At 36.1% G+C, this 18,151-nt stretch overlaps 1 long non-coding RNA gene across 1 annotated transcript in view; it reads right to left on the reverse strand.

Annotated features, from left to right (window-relative positions):
• Positions 1–464: 464 nt before the first annotated feature.
• LOC149556272 (uncharacterized) overlaps positions 465–18,151 on the reverse strand; it is a 38,796-nt gene continuing 21,109 nt past the window's right edge. The window contains exon 3 of the long non-coding RNA XR_016364654.1: positions 465–686. This is a non-coding gene — a long non-coding RNA (uncharacterized LOC149556272). The remainder of the gene's footprint in view (positions 687–18,151) is intronic.

Consider the following 18,151-nt stretch of genomic DNA (forward strand, 5'->3'; position numbering starts at 1 on the left):
TTTTAGTTAACACTTTTAAGTTTTTATAGCATCTATAAACTCTATATATTCGATGTATTGGTTAATACAATCATTTGTTTTTAACAATTCCAGAGTTACTGCACAGACTAACAGAATATATGTCAAAAAAAGGAAAAGACTCAAAATGAACCTATTGCATCAAATCAGAAGTTGTAAGCTGCAGAAAATTAAAAGTAAAAATTTAATATTCGCACTTGTAATTAGCAAGCATATTAAATTACAGGAAACATATATTCTCAGCCAAAAGAAAATCTCAAAGAGGTTGTCTCAATTTTGAGATACTTGCCAAGTGCACTTTACAAATTTGGCGGATTGGTTAATACAATCATTTTGTTTTTAACAATTCCAGAGTTACTACACAGACTAACAGAATATATGTCAAAAAAGGAAAAGACTTAAAATGAACCTATTGCATCAAATCAGAACTTGTAAGCTGCAGAAAATTAAAAGTAAAAAATTTAATATTCGCACTTGTAATTAGCAAGCATATTAAATTACAGGAAACATATATTCTCAGCCAAAAGAAAATTTCAAAGAGGTTGTCTCAATTTTGAGATACTTGCCAAGTGCACTTTACAAATTTTCTCCGCCAAATTACAGGCCTACACATATTGCAATTTTGTCGAGCATCTTGCTGGCACATTTTTTATTTCTATCTGCATAAGCTGCAGCAACTGTTGTGAGCTAAAAGAAAGTTGGAAATATTATCTACAGATTAAGAATTCTTGAGAAAAACAATATGTTTAGAATGGAAAAGCGAAAAGGGAAGTATTTTGGGAGATTTGTTCTATTTCAATCTTTGACACTCAAACCACTGGGTTAATTGGTTTGATGCAGAAAATTTAATATCCACACTTGTAATTAGCAAGCATATTAAATTACAGGAAACATATATTCTCAGCCCAAAGAAAATTGCAAAGAGGTCTGAATTTTGAGATACTTGCTAGAAGCACTTTACAAACTTTCTCAGCCAAATTGCAGGCCTATACATATTGCAATTTTTGCGAGCAACTTGCTGCTACATTTTTAATTCTATCTATATAAGGCGGAAGTAGTTTCTGCAGTTTAAGAATTCTTGAAAAAAATAAAATGTTTACAATGAAAAAGAGAATAAGAATTTTGTGAGGTATATTCTACATTTCGGTCTTTGATGGTCAACCACTGAGTTAATTGACTATGGTAGTTTCAAATAAGTTGCAAATAACACTTTATCTGGCAATACATCGAACCAAATCCTAGAGGTCAATTGTGTAATATTTTGCTGGATAAATAATTGTTTCTTAGGTTATCTTATATTTAGAATCAATGTTGGTTGATCAATAGAGTTGTTTAGAAATATTGTTGAATAATTAACAGATAGTGTTTATTTCATTAATTTTTGTTTCTGTTTAAAATATATATTTCCCAGACACTAGATCTAGCTGAATCTCCTAAAATTGCTGCAAGGTGTTGGAAATCAACACAAATGTCAAAGGTTAGGAAGGTGCAAGAACTTGGCATCCATGACTCAATTGGCTTAAGGGGATATTTTCAATAAATAATAAATAATAAATTTAATATTCGCACTTGCATTAGTAAGATTAAATTACAAGAAACAAATATTCTCAGCCAAAAGAAAATTACAAAGAGTTTGTCTGAATTTTGAGATACTTGCTAGGTGCACTTTACAAGTTTTCTAAGCCAAATTGCAGGCCTAAACATATTGCAATTTTGGTGAGCATCTTGCAGGCACATTTTAAATTCTATCTATATAAGCTAAGGCAACATTCTAAGGTACGGAAGGCAAGATTAAATCAACACAAATGTCAAAGGTTAGGAAGGTGCTAGTCTTTGATGGTCAACCACTGAGTTAATTGACTATAGTAGTTTCAAATAAGTTGCAAATAACACTTAATCTGGCAATACATCCAACCAATTCCTAGAGGTCAATTGTGTAATATTTTGCTGGATAAATATTTGTTTCTTAGGTTATCTTATATTTAGAATCAATGTTGGTTGACCAATAGAGTTGTTTAGAAATATTGTTGAATAATTAACAGATAGTGTTTATTTCATTAATTTTTGTTTCTGTTTAAAATATATATTTCCCAGACACTAGATCTAGCTGAATCTCCTAAAATTGCTGCAAGGTGTTGGAAATCAACACAAATGTCAAAGGTTAGGAAGGTGCAAGAACTTGGCATCCACGACTCAATTGGCTTAAGGGGATTTTCAATAAATAATAAATAATAAATCTAATATTCGCACTTGCATTAGTAAGATTAAATTACAAGAAACAAATATTCTCAGCCAAAAGAAAATTACTAATATATAAGCTAAGGCAACATTCTAAGGTACGGGAAAGGTGCTAGTAGAATCTATAGTTAACGAGTTCTTGAGAAATTAAATGTTTAGAATGAAAAAGAGAATATGTAAGAATTCAGGTAGATTTGTTCTACATTTCAGTCTTTGATACTCAACCACTGAGTTAATTGGTTATACTAGTTTCCAATAAGTTGCCAATGGTACTTAATCTCTCTACATATAACCAATTCCTAGAGGTAAGCTGTGTATTGTTTTACTAGATAACTATTGATAAGTAGGAGATATTTTCCACAACAAATTGTGGTATTACTATCAAGATTCAACTGTGTAAGTTTTGAGTCAAACTCATTGACCCATATTTCATGAGTAGTGATTGAACACAAATCCATCTCTCATGAGTATAAATGGAACACTTAGCACTCATTGGATATTGGTGATGCTCACAGAGGTGAAGCACCAAGACTTCCTAGGAGGTCACCCATCCCAGTACTACTCCAGCTTGAGCGCGCTTAACTACGGAGTTTCCTCCGTGGTTAAACGCACTCTGTTTGCAACCTCATTTGCAAAACCTTCACCAAGTGTTGTGCCTTATGAACCATTCATTAGAAAACACCTAAAGCTCATCAATTGATAAGTAAGAGATAAATTCAACAGCAAGTCAAATTGTGATATTGCTATCAAGATTCAACTGTGTAGTTGTTGAGTCAAACTCATTGCCCCGTGTTTCATGAGAAGTGGTTCACATGAACCCATCTCTCATAAGAGTGAATGGAACACTTAACACTCAATGGATCTAGGTGATGCTCATAGAGGTGAAGCATTGGGACATCCCAAGAGGTCAGCCATCCTACTACTACTCCAGCTTGGGCACACTTAACTAGAGAATTTCTTCCATGGTTAAACCCACTATGCTTGCAACCTCATTTGCAAAACCTTCACCAAGTGTTGTGCCCTATGCAACCATTCATTAGAAAGCCCCTTAAGCTCATCAATTGATAAGTTAAAGATAAATATTTATATCTTTTTAGGTTTTCTTATATTTAGAATCAATCAATAGAGTTTATTTAGAAACATTGTTGAATAATTAAGAAATAGTGTTTCTTTACATAATTTTGCTTAAGTTTAAAAACATATTTTCCAGATACTGGTTCTAGTGAATCTCCTAAAATTGCTGCAAGGTATTGGAAATCAACACAACTATGCAAGAATTTGTAATTCACAACTCAATTGGCTATACAAGATTTTAAGAAAATATAAATATAAATCTTAATAAGATTAATAATTGTTACCAATAAACCTTGCTCCAGTTTTGTGGGTCCAAATACCACCCTCATGTGACATCCAAATATCCATATTCATCCATGCTTGTCTCCTAATCTCTATCCTTCCAATCCACCTACATCCCAATCCAAATCCACCATATCAATATGCACCAACCCATTGTAAGTCCATAATCCTATTCCTCTAATTCCTTTAATCATCCATCACCATAATCACTCTATTATTGCTAATCCACCACCCACTCTATCATACCTATCACATCCATCTCCTCCACCCTATCTCAATACACCACCTTCCGTTCCCACCTAACATTACCTCAAATCTCCTTCCATAATGCACTTAACATTAAAATCTCCTTTCATTGTCCTCCAACCTATTTTGAGTCCATAATCCTATTCCTCCAATTCCTTTAATCATCCATCACCATAATCACTTTATTATTGCTAATCCACCACCAACTCTATCATACCTATCACATCCATCTCCTCCACCCTATCTCAATCCACCACCTAACATTACCTCAAATCTCCTTCCATAATGCACCTACATACCTCAGCCCACTTTATATGGTATATCTAATCCATCGCCCCTAAAGCACACCCCCGTTCCATTATGTTACATCTTGACCTCCATCCTGAAGCACACCCACATATCACACTCATGTGACATTCAAATATCCATATTCCTCCAAGGTAGAAGCCTAATCTCTATCCTTCCACAATAGCCATGCCACCTACATCCCTAATCCAAATCCATCATATCATTATCCTCCAACCCATTTTACAGTCCAAAATCCTATTCCTCCAATTCCTTTAATCATCCATCACCATAATGACTCTACTATTGCTAATGCACCACCCAATCTATCATACCTATCACATCCATCTCCTCCACCCTATCTCAATCCACCATCTTCCATCCCCACCTACACTACCTCAAATCTCCTTCCACAATAGACCTACATACCTCAACTCATTTCATATGGCATATCCAAGTCCATCGCCGCTACCCCGATAATAAATCAATTTAGTCCATAATCCTATTCCTCCAGTTCCTTTAATCCATCACCATAATCACTCTATTATTGCTAATCCACCATGTTATTATCCTCCCACCCATTTTACAATCCATAATCCTATTCCTCCAATTCCTTTAATCATCCATCACCATAATCAATCTACTATTGCTAATCCACACCCAATCTATCATACTTGCCACATCCATCTCCTCCACCCTATCTCATTCCATCATCTTCCATTCCCACCTACATTACCTCAAATCTCCTTCCACAATGCACCTACATACCTCAACTCACTTCATATGGTATATCCCAGTCCATCATCTCTACCCCATCAATTAATCAATCTAGTCCATAATCCTATTCCTCCAAATCCTTTAACCTAACACCATAATCACTCTACTATTGCTAATCCACCACCCACTCTATCATGCATGTCCCATCCATCTCATCTGCCCTATCTCAATCCACAATCTTCCATCCCCACCTACATTACCTCAAATCTCCTTCCAAAATGCACCTACATACTGAACCCCACTTCGTATGGTATGTCACAATCCATCATCCCTACCCCATCAATTAATCAATCTAGTTCACAAGTCACCTCCATGCCTACTTATGTGAATTATCTAGCCATGTCATCTTCTACACTTGCTCCTACACCATCAGTCATCCAACCAAGTTCACAAGCTATTGCAACACCATCATATGTGGACAACCTTAGCTTTCCACCATCTACACATGCTAATCCACCACCTCAATCTCCAACACGCAAGTCCATAGGGAGTTTCACAAGGAAGCCAATGGAATCATTCTCCTAAAGTTGGTAAGTCATCTCATCTCATTTCATCATGTCAATCAACATCCACATCCCACATCCATCATTCATCTTCCTTCTCCTAAAGTTGTTGTGTCATGTCATCTCATTTCATCATGTCAATTCACTAATAATGAGGCCTTTTCACCTCCTACACCCATAATTCCTCTTCCATCTCCCATGCATATTATTTTCCTTCCACCCACCACACTTACAAATCCTCTTCTATCTCCTAACATCATTGAAACCAAATCATCACTTGACTACATTCAACTCCAATCTCCATCTTCTCATCCTAGCATTCCCCAAATCGCATATAATAAACCTCATGAGACCACCCTTCTTTCTTCCCTCCATCCTAGATATAGAATCTCACATCCTTCCATCCACTCCATCTTAGGATTTCATCCAAACATCTTCCATCACACCATTCACTCATGTTAAGATCTTGATCCTAAAACATGTTGAAATATCCATTGAACTAAAACAAGATTCTACTATCCCATTTCCTCCATTACATAATCCATTGTTGTCACCCACTCCATCTCATGATCCATTGGCATTCACCTCTCCAAATCAAGACCCTACAAATCTATCTACTCCATTACCCTCCCCCCAACCTAGTCACACCATCCACATCCATTCGTTCATGTTAAGAACTTGTACAAAAACATTTTGAAATATCCATTGAACTAAATCAAGATCCTATTATCCAATTTCCTCCATTACATACTCCATTGTTGTCACCCACTCGATCCCATGATCCATTCGCATCCACTTCTCCAAATCAAGATCCTACCATTCTATCTACTCCATCTCAAGATAACATCACAACATCCCATCTCCTTTGCTTCATTATCCTTTATCCATTGAACTGAATCAAGATCCTATTATCCCATTTCCTCCATTACATACTCCATTGTTGTCAACCCACTCCATCCCATGATCCATTGGCATCCACTTCTCCAAATCAAGATCCTACCATTCTATCTACTCCATCTCAAGATGAATTTCATACCCACCACTTACACTCCTTAACCTAATAATGGACTTGCATCTCATTCTATGAATAACAAGTATCTTAGCTTGGATCAAATGCCCAAGAAATGGAATAAAGGTTTAGGCCCCCTTGAACAAGGTAACCTAGAGCCCATTCATGTCAAAAAAATCCACAATCTTAGGATCTTTGTTATACAACCAGAAATGATGGTACAACTAATGCTAAATTCAAGCATACTTCCAAACCTGCTATCACTTACATTCACCCATGGTGGTACACTTGCAGCAGAAAAAGATAAATTTCATATCCACCATTAACACTTCTTAAGCTAACAATGGACTTTGCATCTTGTTCTCTAAATAACAAGTATCCTAGCTTCGATCAAATGCTCAAGAAATGGCATCATCAATGTAAAAGGTTTAGGCCCCTTTGAAAAAGGTAACCTAGAGCCCATTCATGTCAAAAACATCCACAATCTTAGGGTCTTTTATATAAATCCAAAAATGTTGGAACCCATTCATGTCAAAAACATCCACAATCTTAGGGTCATTTGTTATACATCCAAAAAAGTTGGTACAACTAATGCAAAATTCAAGCATACTTCCAAACCCGCCATCACTTACATTCAACCATGGTGGTACACTTGCAGCAAAAAAAGATAAATTTCATATCCACCATTTACACTCCTTAACCTAATAATGGACTTTCATGTTCTCCGAATAAAAGTATCCTAGCTTGGATCAAATACTCAAGAAATGGAATCATCAAGGTAAAAGGTTTAGGCCCCCTTGAACAAGGTAATCTGGAGCCCATTCATGTAAAAAACATCCACAATCTTAGGATCTTTGTTGTACATCCAAAAATGTAGGTACAACTAATGCAAAATTCAAGCATATTTCAAAACCCCCCATCACATTTTCCCATAATTCCTCCAAAACATTTAACATCCCCCCTCCTCCATCATTAAAACCCAAGATAACCTACCACTTCCTTCATCCTCTAAATTCATTTTGGGTCCTAATATTCCAAAACCTACCATTTCAAATCCTCCACATAACAAAGCCGTTTTGGGCCCTAAAATCCCAAAATCTCAGCCCCTACCTTAACCTACAATCCTTCACCCACCAATCCCATATTTGAGGAAATGTAGAAATCAAGGAGTTGTCAAAAAACGGTTTCACAAAAGGATGCTAGACCTAATTTTTTAAGAAAATGAACTTGCTCTGAAGTATAATGAAAGGACAAGAAAGTCAAGTCAGCACACAAAAATGGATGTTCTATTGTGTTACATCCCAATTTTTGACCTAATTTAAAATATAGCCGTTAAGGTTCACATGAAGTCAGTTGATAGTTAAATTTTTTATAGTCCTGCGAAATGGTAAGATAGTTAGTCGTTATAATTATTTATCACAAATTCATGGAATTGAATAGGCCGTTAGCCGTTGTGATTATTTATGATTAAATAACTTGTTATGGTAATATGATTTAACTGCGGAGAATTTCCTTCTAGGAAGCACATCAAAGGAGGGGGAAGCATTGTCAGAAAAGAATTAGGCACAGGAGCATCACCATCACTGGGCAAATGAGTTGAAGACCTAGTGACTTGAATATCAGGATACAATCAATAAAACCGCATGAGCTATTAAATAAATAATTTAAAACGTAAAATAATTTAATTGAATTATAAAATGTACCTCAAAGGATTTAATATGATCTTTCACCTTATTATTCTAATAGATATATCTATATACGTACATATAGATATAAAAATGAAATGGCACCATTATATTATAATAATTTAATAAAGTGATGGCACCCCATTAATATATTTACATGTACATATATAAATATAAAATTATTATAATATTTGAATTATAACTTTCCAACTCTTCTTCCATCCTTTTTATTCTTTTCTTTTTGAAATCGATTTAAACACTTGGCAATTTGAATTTGCTTATAATCTTAAGTCACGGCATGTTCCTATATATGGAAGCTGTGAGAGGAGTCGGGCACCATAATCCATATTCCCGATTTCATTCTACTGCTACGTTTTCAAGATATCTTTGCCTTTATACACCCAACTACCTTCTGCTACATTCCAGTCTCCTCTCCGCCCATCATACACCCGTTTTCCAGTTATTGCAAGAGCTGGATTTACTGTTAATTCAATCACTATTTCCATTTTTAAGCAGCATTCACTGTTATTCAATTTGTAGTTTCTATTCACAACTAGCACCTTCGAACCTTGCTATGTGTGAATTGATCATCACAAAAGACGGAGTATCTCAGCTTTCTTTGGATACATTCTTAGCAACTAAAGGAGAGCCGGATTACCAAGTCATTTTTGCAAATACATCAGCAGAGACCCAAAATTATATCAGGTCATGTGTTAATCATTTCCAGTTAATGTTATTTCAATATTTTTATTACAATCGATTTCTATATCTACAACCATAGATTATCTTCATTTATAGCTATATAACTCTAGGGAGTTGCTTACCAATAAGCATAGTGAAGTGTCCATAACACGGAATGATGAGTTATCTTTGCCAATAGACTTTGGAATCGGATAATATTTAATTATGCAAGTTTTAAAGAATATATTCTCTCAAATCACAGAGTGTGATTAGCTAGAAGTATATAATCAATCATGTTCCAAGCATAGTTGTATACTTCTTATCATTTCTTACTAGTTTCCGATTTCCATAACAGCTAAACTGTAGTTATAATCATCGGATACAACCTCTTGAGAAAGAGTTATTGAAGATGAAATAAAATCATGAATTAAATATACAATTTGGAAATAAGAGCTAATGATATTTCCGCTAGTTTTAAAGAACATATTCTTTCAAGTCACAGTTTGTGATAAGCTGGAAACTTATAATATTCTTATACCAGTTATGGATCAATAGAAAGAGCGGGTTGCTCTAAGAATTCCAACACCTGGGACTCACCCGGCTGTTTAGCCAAGGAAAAGGGTGAAGAGGTGAGAGAAAGGAATCCGCATTAGCATGAAACTGAATTAGATGTGGTATAACAATGTTTATCATCTTTAAAAGGAATCATTTAATAGCTCATACATGATCATGTTTATTGTATTCTCCTGCTGTCAAGTTGAGTGGTGTGATAGATACCAGGATGCTCAGTGGATGACAAGATGTTCCCTATCTATTCCAGGTAGGGAAGGCCTTTCTCGATAGAGATTGTGCGGGGATAAGTTATGGTCTGAGGTTGAGTGGTTAAGCCCCTAACAATGTTTCACCTCTCCCCAAGTTTTTGGAAATACAAAAGACAAAGATAAACTATACATTTAATTGTTTGTCAGAAACAAGTATTTTTACTTTTATATATGCAAGACTAAGGTAAGATTAATTAAGTTATATCATCGTTACAATTATTTTACATTTAGATGCGAGAGATAGATTTATCTGATGGATATGAGCATATCTTCTAATCTTATGTTATTGCCACGGTTAAGTAGTCGGAAAGAAAAGAATGATACAGTGGTATCTAGAGCCCTAAATAATATAGTGGTATTTGAAGCCCTAATTGATTCAATGGTATCTGAAGCCCTAATTAATACAGTGGCATCTGATGTCCTAAATGATCCAGTGGTAATTGAAGCCCTAAGTGATATAGTGGTATCTGAAGCCCTAAATGATCCAATGTTTATCGATGCCTTAATTAATATACTGGTATGTGATGCCCTAAATTTTATTTAGCGGTATTTAATGGTAATCGTCATTTTATTTTGATATAGTGGTATTGGATGGTAGTTATTATATGATATTGTTACTTGTGGACTAACTTGGGTGGTTGCAGAAGCATCCCTAGAGTGATTTATCAATTCAAATTCCATGGTATGTAGATTTTAAATTTCCATAGTAAATTCATTGTTGGTGTTTTTCAATCCTTAATTTAAGAAATTTTGTTTAACTGATTTTAATCGTTAATCTCATTCATATGAAAGAAACTGATATAACTGTCTTCCTATGAAAAATGAAGTAATAACTGTATTTCTTTGAGTATGTTAGTTGTTAATTAAGACCTGAGAAAAGTGGTTGTTACATATTGGAAGGCCCTTTTTGTATTTTAAATTGTAAAAGTTAACACGCAAAATTTGATGCTTTATGAGATAAGATAAATTTATTAATGTCTGACAAGAGACAGCCAAAAGGGTCTAAGAGACTAAATGCATACAACTAGAAAAGTAGTAGAACACAAGAACACCAAACAGTGTCCGGAAAAGAGCCAACAAGAAGTAAAAGAAACAAAGGGACTAGCCCTAATGGATCCTTCCTCGGCTGAAAGAAAGCCAACACCGACAACTACAAGCTAGGGTGAACAAGAGCCCTGAAACGTCCTGAGAACTGCTAGAAGAGTGTTGCTAACAAGAAGAACTGCTATGTGGTCTCACAAAGCTGGAGTGGCTGGTGGTAGAGGTACTAGAGGACCGCTTCACCCCCTACACACTGGAGACAAGGGCGAGAAAAAGTTGGTAATGAGCTGATCTGAGAAGACCCTCTTCGTATTTCAAATTGTAAAAGTGGCAACGCTTTTGAGCTAGAGGTTATGGAAGGTAACCCTTTCCAGATCTCAACAAGCGGGATCCACCTCAAACATTTCCATTAATGGCCCACATTTCCATCTTGTAAATAGTAGTTTAGTAGTGTTTTCTTTTTTATAACTATCATCAGGTACATTTTCTTCGTTGTTTGCTTTCCAATCATCCATTTTTTGAGCCCTACCCTCTTTTCCCACAAGCAATGGCTAGTATTGTCCTTGCATATCTTGAAACTTGCCTTATAAGTTGTCCTATCAAGCTCCCAATAATTGTTAGTGCCTCATTTTCTAGAATGGTAGAAAGTCCGGATAATTTATAGTCTCTCCTTTCCATCCACATAACACACACAGACTTGAGTAAATAAAATCACATGTTTGGGCAGGTCTTGCTTTTTCTTCATGTTGGCAAAGCTTGAATATTTTCAAAGCATTGTAAGAAAGAACTTCGAGTTTCTATTTATCAAGTCATCAAGAGAGCACTTCTCTCCTCAAAATGTTGATGTTGCGTGTTGTACTTAACATTCCAAGGGTGGTTTATGTGTTTGCAGACACCCCCTATACCCAATATACTCAAGTTAAGATGGAGAGATTGCAAAAAGAAAAAGGAACAACCCAGATTGAAGCTACCAAAGATGTGGCATTGGTTAGATACCCAAAAAATTATATTTTGGACCCATTGCTAGCTTTGTCAACCAAAGGGTTGACGGAAGAGGCCTTTAAAAGGAAAATTAGCAAAAGTCACAAGCGAGTGGGTCTGAAAATATGGAATTTCAGCCTCCCTAAGTGAATTTTGTCCTCCTAAGTTTACAACACCAAATGTTTACACTTGCCCTTGGTTGATAGATGTCATGGTGAGATATTTGATGTAATGACAAGCACTCCAATGCGGTGCCTAAAGGTGGTGATAAATACAGACTTCATTATAAGCATTCTAAATCAACTACAGAGTAAGAGTTGATACAATTGTCCAATTCGCAAGCATTCCTTGACAAAGAGTTGCAGGTTAGGTTTTTGGGTAGGTCAAGCTTCCCAATTCTCCTCATTCGGCCTTCAAAAATAGCTTACAAGATATTTTCTCCATGCTTGCATTCATTTGTGGGATGGAGAATGATGCTTCATTCATGAATTCCAAGCGATTGTGGCTGGCATACCATTACTGAACCTCTTCCCATTTCAGGCACTCGTCTTTTCTAGTTCACATGCTAGATACCACAGATCTTGTTAGCTAGAAAAATCCTATTTTTGTGTGGATGCTGATTTTAAATAGGCCATGAGCCAGGTTTTTGGGTAGGTCAAGCTTCCTAATTCCTCATTCGCCCTTCAAAAACAACTAACAAGATATTTTCTCCATGCTCGCATTCCTTTATGGGATGGAGAATGATGCTCCATGCATGAATTCCAAGCAATTCTGGCTGGCATACCGTTTAAAATAGTTGTCAAGCTCTAACATATGGTATGATTTCACTCACAAAACGAGATGACCCAACAACTCTAGGATTACGAATCTCTCCCTATTTTAGGTACTCATCTTTTCTAGTTCACATGCTAGATACCATAGATCTTGTCAACTGGAGGAATTATATTTTTGTGTGGATGCACATTTTAAGTAGGTTGGTAATTATAATTATTTCCTAGAGATATTCAGACAACTCTCTTTGATCGACGAGAGAATGGGTGTGGGGGAAAGCAAAGCAATGATGTACAAACAACTAGTCACTTTCAATGGTGTGACATTAAACAAGTAGAAATCCAAAATCCTTTCGATGTCTAAGCTAGCCCAGCTCAATCTCCAATTGCTCAATGATTCCTAGAACTCTCATCTAGATGGATGTTTAAAGTGCATACTTGACCCCATCACCCAACTTTCACGACCTTTTTTTTTTTTTTTTTTTGGGGGGAGGGGGGGGGGGGGGGGGGGGGGCAAGGATTGGTCTTGTTTAGCTTAAAATGAATGTGTTTATTGAACTCTTTTTTTCCATGTTGAGAACCGCCCCTCATGGTTGGATTTCTAAGAGGTTAAGCATCCATACAACCCCAATTTCAAAATCTTACAAAACCTAAAGGATCATTTAAGGAGGGAGGATTAGTCAAAAAAAAAAATAACAGACTTCTAGATTTTCAAGCAAGAAACCAAGTTGAACTTTGCTCCCCTAAATGATAATGATTTAGATGGGGAATTTGAAGGAAAATGGGATAATGAACACAATACATTCTCCTCGTCAGGAATTCAAGAGAAAGAAGAATTTGTCCCCTCTATTTCAATCTATCGGAATAGCAGGATGTAGCAATGAGTGTAATTGAAAACCCTATGGAGGAGGCAACACCTCCAAATAAAAGAAACATCAAAAGAAGCCAAGGTTTGTAAACAAGTGTATTCTCAGCTAGTCCGTACTCAAAGCTTAAAGACAAAGTGGGGGAGATCACTGCAACCTATTGCTCTTCTAGAGAAGACAAAAAGAAAGATCTTGAAGCTCAAACTACAAGAGTTGGAGGAGGAACAAGACCCATTTGTAATGAAAGAGGAATTATCACTACCTCTTCAATCATATGTTCCTCAAGTTCGTTCTTCTCCAACCCTCTCCTCTTCTCAGTCTTTGGTTTCTACAATTTGTTACATCCCAATTTTTGACCTAGCTTGAAATATAGCCGTTGAGGTTCACACGAAATCGGTTGGTAGTTTAATTTGATATAATCTAGCAAGATGGTAAGATAGTTGGTCATTATGATTATTTAAGATTATATAATTTATAATTTAATCACAGAGAAATTCCTTGCAAGGAGCATGTTGAAGGGTGGAAGCATTGTCAGAAAAGAATTAGGCAGGGCATCACCATCATTGGACACACAGGTAGAAGACCTAGCGATTTGAAACAGAACACATCTTTGGAACTGCATGAGTTGTTAATAATTAATTTAATTTAATTAATTAAGTTTAAATATAAAGGTATTCTTAAAAGATTTTAAATTATCTTTCATTGTATTATTTTTAATAATAGTTTATATATGTGCATTTGAATATAAAAATGTTTTGGCATCTTTATATTTTAATAATTTAATAAAATGATGTTTTAAAGTACTTATAAGATTTTAATAATTTTCGAATTATAATAATAATCATAGTTACACCGCCCTGGGAGATGGGGGGATGGGGGGACAGAGGGGCCTTGATTTGGGGACGGCGGGGGGACGGCGGCGGGGGATGGGGGGGTGGCGGAAGGAGTAGGGGTGTATATACTATACATATGGTATAGCATATACCATATCAACTGGAATATCATGATTCATGATCAAATGACAAACAAACAATGAACATTAAACATTGAACATCAGCAAATAATAAATATTAGTCTAAACTCTATATATCAGCCTACAAATCAATAGTATGAGTATCTAGATTCTACTATCTAATAGTAATCAATGATCATATGAGTCATGACATAAAGATGATTACAATAAGTATCATGTGCCATAAATCATGATATCAAAATAAGTATATAATGCAAACAAAAACTACAAGTCTCCTAGAGTCCAAATCAAAATGTCAAATCAATGGAGACTCCTTGGCGTCCCCCCACAATGAAGGAGACTTCTTGGCGTCCCCCCTCAATGAAGGAGACTCCTTGGCGTCCCCCCGCACCCCCACACTCGGAGACCTCTAGCCGTTTCGGAGACGTCTCCCCCGTCTCGGAGACCTCTTGCCATCTCCGGCGACGGTGGCGCTCTAAGTGGCGCCACCCGAAACGCCGAGACGCCGTCCCCCCGTCCCGGGGACGTCCCCGTCTCCGAAACGGCCCAATTTGGGGGGGGGGGACGCGTCCGCGTGTTACACTGATAATAATTGAGTTATTTTCACCTTCCAACTCTATTATTTCTAATTTAATATTCTTTAATGATAGCACTTAGCATATTTCATCGATTTAAACATTTGCAATTTGAGTATAATCTTTTCAACTTCTCCTTGAGGTATTCGAACGGCATCTTGTAACGGCAAGGAAGCTGTAAGGTCGACTCAGAGATGTTATAAGTTAGCTTTGTCGTATCCGGCATCCATGCTCATTTCCATATTTCCTTTGTTTTACCTTTCCTTCCGAATACAACCCTGCCCTGCTACGGTGTTAATAGCATCCGTATGTATTTATTATTTTGCATTCCAACCCAAGAGCAGCCATAGATAGTTCAAAAGGAGACAACTAGAAATATGAGAAGGCACTTCGACTACAAAATCGTGGGTGTGTCCCGTAAGGGAGACATGCTTATTTCCTTCCATTCTTACCATGCTTAACAGAGCCAACTGTGAGTTATTTTTTAAAAGTTCCATGTTCCAGATTTTGTTTTAAACATGCCACCTTCAATATATTTTCAGACCAGTTAAAATCTTCTTAGAGTCTGCCTCTACATTTTATGTGCCATGTAATTAGGTAGGAACAAGAGATAGACTCAATCTCCCTGTCCAATAAATACTTTTGAATTAGTCGTATGTCTCAAAAGATAGATTACATTCAAGAATGATAATCTTTATGAACAGTCTCTGAAGTTCTTCATGAAACTTTTTTTTTTTATCCATTTGGAAATATGATAAATATCTGATAATAGTTTTGAGAGCACCAAGTATATCACCCGGCTAGGGCCAAAATGAGGTGATGAAGATGCGAGCTATACAAATAAAAATAAATGTTCAGGCACCAAGGAGTCACCGGTCTAGTGGCCTGATTATGGTGAGGAGGTGTAGATGAACCTGTAAGAGAAAATACAAGGATGATATCATAATCAAATAAGTAATAAAATAAATAATGCTTTAGCTCATATATGCTCCATTCATGTTGAATGATTGTCAAGGTTGATGTCAATTTTGTGATCTTTAAAAAACATAATCATAGAATGTGAAATGATGGATGTATGAAATCTTCTTGAATAATTGTTAAAACCGTTTGCTTTCAGAATTCTAGATACTCGGGACTCACCCAGCTATGTAGCTAAGAAGTTGGGTGATGAGGTGTGAGAAAGGAATCATCAATAGTATAAACCAGTATCAGTTATGACATCTCAACATTTATCATTTAATATGAATTAATTAATAACTCATGCATATCCCTGTTATGGTGATCTCCTGCTGCCAAGTCGTCTGGCGTGAATATATATCATGATGCCCGATGGATGGAATGATGTTCCTTGTCAATTCCGGGTAGTGAGGGCCTTTCTCATTAGAGATTGTGTGGGAATAAGTTGTGGTCCGAGGTTGGGTGGTAAAGCCCTTGACAATTTTTCACCTCTCTCGAGATGTTGAATATGCATCAGACAGAGATAAGCTATGAATTCCTATGATTATTGGAAACAGGTACTATCATTTTATTTATGATAGTGAATTGTGTTAAAATCATTGTTATCATTATTTTACACCTGGATAGATTTTTTATTTGTTTACATTTATATGAATATCGAATATAAATATATTTCTAATCTTGAGTTACTATCACAGATAAGTAATCGGAAGGAAAAGAAATCCGAAGCCACAATTGATTGTATGACAGTTGGAACCTTAAATGATACAGTGGTATTGGAAGCCCTAATTGGATCCGTGGTATCGAGGCCCTAGTTGAATCCGTCATTGCAGAAGCCCTAAAATGAATTCGTGGTAGCGGAAGCCCTAAGTGGTAAAGCAGTATCAGGAGCCCTAAATGAACCGATGGTAATTGATGCCCTAATTGGTACGGTGATTTGTGATGCCCTAATTTAAATTATAGTGGTATTTAGTTGTAATCATCATATGATTTTGAGATGGCGGTTTTTAGATGATAGTCGACTTGTGAAATTGTTATAGTGTATTTGTGGACTAACCCGGGCAGTTGCAGAAGCATCCCTAGTTTGGTTCAAACTCAATTTTCGAGGTATGTGATTTCAATTTCAAAAGTAATTTCATTTAATGGTATTTCAAGTTTCTAGTTAAGAAAATTTGTCTAATTGATTTTAACGGTAAATCATATTCACATGAACATGAAAGATGTAACTGCTTTCCTATGAAACGAAGTAATAACTATATTCTTTGAGAATGTTAAATGTCAAATTAGACTCGAGAAATCCGGATGTTACATATGGTATCAGAGTGGTTGGGTTCAACAATGAAACCTTGGGTCCAGCACTGTTTTTGAAAAGAAAAGAAAAGAAAACTGAAAATGTATATGTTAAAAAAAATTATTTTTACATATCTGGATATTGCAATCAAAATTGGAAAATCATTCAAAATAGCTAGGAAGGCTGAAATAATATGAAGTGGACAAATGGATAAACTATGATATCATAGAGTCGAACCTAATTAAAAAGATAAAAAGGATTGTCAAGCTAAGTGGTGGAGATCGGGTTTGACGACCCAAATTTTGAAATCCTTGGCCAGGGTGGAATTAGGCAGATTTGCCAGAACAATTGATCTTGTTGATTGTCCAGATGCTTTATTTATTTTGTCGAATAACTGTTAGGACTTCAACCCACCTGATTACTCAGTGGCAAGACCAGAATGTTACATATGCCTTATCCCTGGTGGGAGGGCCATTCTTTGTCGAGAATGAGAAGATTAAAAAGGGTCCCTATGATATCATAAAGTCAAACCTAATTAAAAAGATAAAAAGGATTGTCAAGCTAAGTGGTGGAGATCGGGTTTGACGACCCAAATTTTGAAATCCTTGGCCAATGTATAAACTATGATATCATAGAGTCGAACCTAATTAAAAAGATAAAAAGGATTGTCAAGCTAAGTGGTGGAGATCAGGTTTGACGACCCAAATTTTGAAATCCTTGGCCAGGGTGGAATTAGGCAGATTTGCCAGAACAATTGATCTTGTTGATTGTCCAGATGCTTTAGTTATTTTGTCGAATAACTGTTAGGACTTCAACCCACCTGATTACTTAGTGGCAAGACCAGAATGTTACATATGCCTTATCCCTGGTGGGAGGGCCATTCTTTGTCGAGAATGAGAAGATTAAAAAGGGTCCCAATGCCTAGACTTGCGCAATCCAAACATAGTTTAAAATCTTGATAAAAAGATATTTAAATCCATCACAATCGGGTTTGTCGACCCAAATTAATGAAAGAATTAAATTGTTACCAATTTGAACCTGAATGGAATGAAAACAGAATTGTGAACCATGATTCTTT

The sequence above is a fragment of the Cupressus sempervirens genome, chromosome 5 (genome assembly GCF_028749045.1).
Source record: "Cupressus sempervirens isolate cs-2001-9-10 chromosome 5, ASM2874904v1, whole genome shotgun sequence".
NCBI lineage: Eukaryota > Viridiplantae > Streptophyta > Pinopsida > Cupressales > Cupressaceae > Cupressus > Cupressus sempervirens.